The sequence below is a fragment of the Ursus arctos genome, unplaced genomic scaffold (assembly GCF_023065955.2).
Source record: "Ursus arctos isolate Adak ecotype North America unplaced genomic scaffold, UrsArc2.0 scaffold_20, whole genome shotgun sequence".
In the NCBI taxonomy this organism is placed as follows: Eukaryota; Metazoa; Chordata; class Mammalia; order Carnivora; family Ursidae; genus Ursus; species Ursus arctos.
This window is the reverse complement of record NW_026622875.1, coordinates 21,295,365-21,300,266: the sequence shown is the minus strand read 5'-3', so window position 1 is coordinate 21,300,266 and position 4,902 is coordinate 21,295,365. Positions and strand designations below refer to the sequence as shown.

The following is a 4,902-nucleotide window of genomic DNA, read 5'->3' as shown; positions in this document are numbered from 1 at the left end:
TATTTAGCAATCAACAGCATGGGTGCAAAAAAAAAAAAAAAAAAAAAAAAACTACATTAGAACCCTTTGTTGGAATGCTTTACACTTTCCATAGAACAGAAACTAAAATAACCTGTTCTACAATTAGTCACAAATACAGTCCTCAAATTTTTTGCCCATACATATGAGTATTGTTTAAAACATGTCTTCTTCATAACAGCTAGGCCCTGCTACCACTGTGCTTGGCTGAGTTCACAAATCTGTTGTAACCTGTAGCTTCCCTGTCATTTCTCTGGCTCTCCTCTCCCGTTAAGCTGTTTCCTGGCAGTAATTAAAACCTCCTGCCACAGCTATAGCTATTGCTGCTGCTGGAACCGCCATAGCCAGCTTGGCTTCATGGTTTTGCAAAGTATTGGCCTCCACCACCATAGGGGCCAGAGCTTCTACCTCCAAAATTTCCTCCTTTCATGGGTCCAAAATTTGAAAATTGACTGTTGCAATTGCCAGAATCATTACAGCTTCCACCACCTCCAAAATTGCTTCCATCATTTACCAAATCCATTATAGCCATCCCCACTGCCACCATATCCACCACCACCTCGACTGCCACCAAAGCCTCCTTGTCTGCTGAAGTTCCCTCCGTGACCAAAGTTGTCATTCCCACCAAAACCACTTTCACAACCGCCACTAGAGTTTCCATAACGACATTGACCTCCTTGACTGGATGAAGCACTAGCCATTTCTTGCTTAGATAGGGCTTGCCTTACTTCACCGTTGCGGCCATTCACCACATGTGGCCGTATGGGATTTTTAAAGGACAATCTGTCTACAGAGTCATGGTCATCAAATGTTACAAAAGCAAAGCCTCTCTTTCTGCCACTGCCTCGGGTCAGTCATGATCTCAATCACTTCAATTTTCCCATGCTGTTCAAAATAATCTCTTAGATGATGTTCTTCAGTGTCTTCTTTAACACCATCAACAAAAATCTTTTTCATAGTTAAGTGGGCAACAGGTCTTTGAGAATATTCTCTTGAGACAGCCCTCTGGTTCCACAACAATTTCATCCAGCTTGTGTGGCCTTGCATTCATGGCTGCCTCCACCTCCTCTGCAGTGGCATATGTGATAAACCCAAAGGATCTGGAATGTTTGGTGTTTGGACGTCTCATTACCACACTGTCTGTGAGTATTCCCCATTGCTCAAAATGGCTCCTCAGACCCTCATCAGTTGTTTCAAAGCTCAAACCCCCAATGAAGAGCTTCTGCAGCTGTTCAGGCTCTTTGGGAGGCTCTGACTTAGACATGACAGCAGTGGGGGGCAGGGACTTTAATGATACTCGGTGGTGTCCAAGGGCAGAAAGCAATTCTCAACATCTCTTACCTTATTATTTATTATGTAAGAGAAAGAACACATCTAAATTTCCCTTCAACTTTCTTCCTTCAACTCTCTCTCTCCTCCATAGACCTCTTGACTTCTGTCAACTCCACCATTACTTTTATATTATTAGAATTTGTAACATTCACGTTTTGTTTTGTGAATGGCCATTCAGTTGATACTAAGTATTTTAAGTCAATAAAGTGTAATTATACTATTTTGCTTATGTAAATAGTATTCACTATAGAACAAAATGCATCAGTTAGAATAGAAAAGATAAATCTATATCATTGGCCCATATCACTAGGAGGGATGCTTCAAACATCATGATCATATAATTACATTTTCAAATACTCCATTAGAAGAACCAAATAATGACACATTTTAGTTTGCTTTATATTTGGAATGCGGCTTTCTTTTGTTTTAATCGCTTTCCATTTTTCCTCTTAACAAAGCACATGCCTTCACCATATGACTAAATTTGTCCAGGATCTTAATCCTAGTCTCTGTGGTATGGAATCCACTTTCTGCCTGAGGACATTCTTCTCCAGTTCAATAGCAATTGCTCTCTTGGTCTGCTGTACAGCTATAGTTCTAGGCCTTCCTTTCATTGGGTTAGGGATTAGCGTTTCTTGGATCTCAGGTTTTTTTGATTCTTGGATTCCTTTTTCTTTTTACTGTTTCATCCTTAATTGATTTTTTCAGAAAGAATTTTTGAGAGGTGAGCTTTCTGAGTTCTTACATTTCTGAACATGTCTTCATTTTACCCTTACAGCTGAGTGATACCTTAACTAGTTCCGATACTCAGCTCCTGAGAACTCTGAAAGCAGTGTTCTACTGTCTTCTGGCACTGAGTGCTGTTGATGAGAAGACTAGGGCCAATTAAATTTTTGTTCTGTTGTAGTTGACCTGTTGCTTGTTCTCTGGAAGCTTTTAGAATCTTCTCTTAGTATTTAATGTACTATAAAATCACAAGTTTATGGTGAAGTAAGGGTTTATTTTCATTTATTTTGCGTGGCCCTTGGTAAGCCCTTTTACTCTGAAGACTCCTATCTTCGCTCTAAGAAATGTTCTTCTATTATTGCTCTCATTATTTTTTCCCCTGAGTTTTCTTGTCTCCTTCTGGAACTATTGGTTGGCTATTATCCTCCCTGGATTGACCCTATATAGTTTTTGGACTTTTAAAAATATTTCTTCCCCTTTGTCTTTTTGCTTTACACTTTGGGAAATTCCACTAACCTTTTCTTTCAGCCCTTCTGTTGTTTTTGTTTTAAAGATTTTATTTATTTATTTGAGAGAGACAGAGAGAGAGCATGAGCTGGGGCAGTGGGGGGAGAGGGAATGCAGAGGGAAAGAGATAAGCAGACTCCCTACAGGACCCTGGGTTCACAGCCTGAGCTGAAGGCAGACACTTAACCACTGAGCCACCCAGGTGCCCCTGATTTTTTTTAATTAGAGGAATTTCCAACAATTCTTTTTTTTTGTCTCTGATTGCTATCTATATAATACATAGATAGATGATAGAATATATATATATATAATAGATAGATAAACTTGTTTTATGGATACACAGGCTTCTCAAATTATCCTGAGGTCACTAATTAGAATACAAAAAAAGAAAAAAAAAGAATTTTGTTTCTCTGAGGTCAGTTTTTTTTTAAATAGTTCTTTTGAAAATTTTTAAAACTATACCTTCTTTTGGTTATTTTTCAACTAAGTGAACCAGAAAAATGTGTATCAGAAAAATTGCCTAACCTTTGCCCCATTAAAAAAACAAGTTTTGGGGCACCTGGGTGGCTCAGTCGGTTAAGTGGCTGCCTTCAGCTCAGGTCATGATCCCAGGGTCCTAGGATCGAGCCCCACATCTGGCTCCCTGCTTGTCCTTCTCTCTCTGCTCCCCTGCTCCTGCTCTCTCTATCTCGAATACATAAATAAAATCTTTAAAAAAATAAAAATAAAAATAAAAAAACAAGTTTTATTATGAAAAATTTTAATGCTGTACAAAGTAAACAAAATATAATGAACTCCATGGACTCATCACCCAGCTTCAATAAATATGAACATTCTGCCATTCTTATGTCACCTTCACCTTCTATAAATTTTTATAACCAAATTATTAAATAGCTCACATTGAGTTGGTCATTTGAATTTATTTTTCATTTAGTAAATTATCTCATTAGATCATATCATACACATCTTCAAAGTCACCTAATTCAGTGAATGACATTATTAAAAATTATAACAAAAAACCCTGACCATTTAACAGAGCACTTTCTATGCTGTATACTATGTCACGCTTTACAAAAACATTGGTTCATTTAATTTAAGATGATGTGTTCATGACTGTGTTTCTTGGATACAATAAAATGCCAACACAATTGTAGCTGCTGTTATAAGGAAGGGCTATTTCTCAGGAAATCTTAATCTTAATAATTTGTCTCCTAGAGACAAATAATGGCCTTTCAGTGATTTAGTATCAAAGTCACATCAGTTATAACACCAAATTATAAATAAGATGCTTTTATAAGAACTAAAATATTTTTTCTGTACACATGATTCTAAAATTCAGGAATAAACTAAGAGTTTTAGCAAATGAAGAGCCAAAAGATCTTGTTTATGCCCATAGAAGGCAGAAAATGGATTCAGCTGACTGGAGAGAATACTCAACCAAGTGCCCCACAACTGTTTCTTTCATTTTCTCTCATTCCACCTCATTCAGCTTTGTGACGTTTCCCCAGAGCTCTGCCATCATTCACTGGGGAACCAGTACTGGGTATTTGGAGGAAAGATGGGGATTTGAATCAATGTACTGTTGTTTGATAGCTTTTTAACCATGGGGAAGTTACTTAATTTCTCTAAACCTCAGTTTCCTCATTTACAAAATTAGGGAAACAATATCTCCCTCTTAGGGTATTTGTAAAGTTTAAGAAATACAACACACTAAGCAAGTAGTACAGGGCCTAGGACTTAACTATGTATAAATGATCATTATTATTCCTGTGGGATTCATAGGTATCCTCTACAGGTAGGGTGGTAGCAAGATTTAGCAAATAAAAATACAGGATATCCAGGTAAATGTGAATTTCAGGTAGATAAGAATAATTTTTTAGTCTAAATATATCCCAAATATTGCAAGGACTATACTTACACTAAAAAATTACCCCTTGTCTATCTGAAATTCAAATTTAAGTGGGCATCCTGGCAAAATAACTTCTCTTTTAAAAGAAAAATGAGGTATAGTAAAATAAGCTTATAAGAAATAAAGTTTGATTAAATTTGATATTTTATCTGTTCAAACTTGGTAGTCTCCTATCCCCCAGTACACTCAGTATTTTGGGTAATGCTCAAGTATCATCTATCAGAGAAACAAATAGTGCCTGTATTTTGGAGTAGAATGTCAACTTTTCCCCAAACTGAAATCTGTTGGATCAGTTACTATCCTAACCTAGGCATGGGTTTTCAGACTATTTACTGAATTATATTTGTATTTAAACATTTATTTGGAAAACCACAAAGCACTACCTATGAAAGTCATATTGAGGACCACTA

At 36.9% G+C, this 4,902-nt stretch overlaps 1 pseudogene; it reads right to left on the bottom strand.

Moving 5' to 3' along the window:
- Window positions 1-310: 310 nt before the first annotated feature.
- LOC113253682 (heterogeneous nuclear ribonucleoprotein A1-like) lies at window positions 311-1,397 on the bottom strand (annotated as a pseudogene).
- Window positions 1,398-4,902: the final 3,505 nt, after the last annotated feature.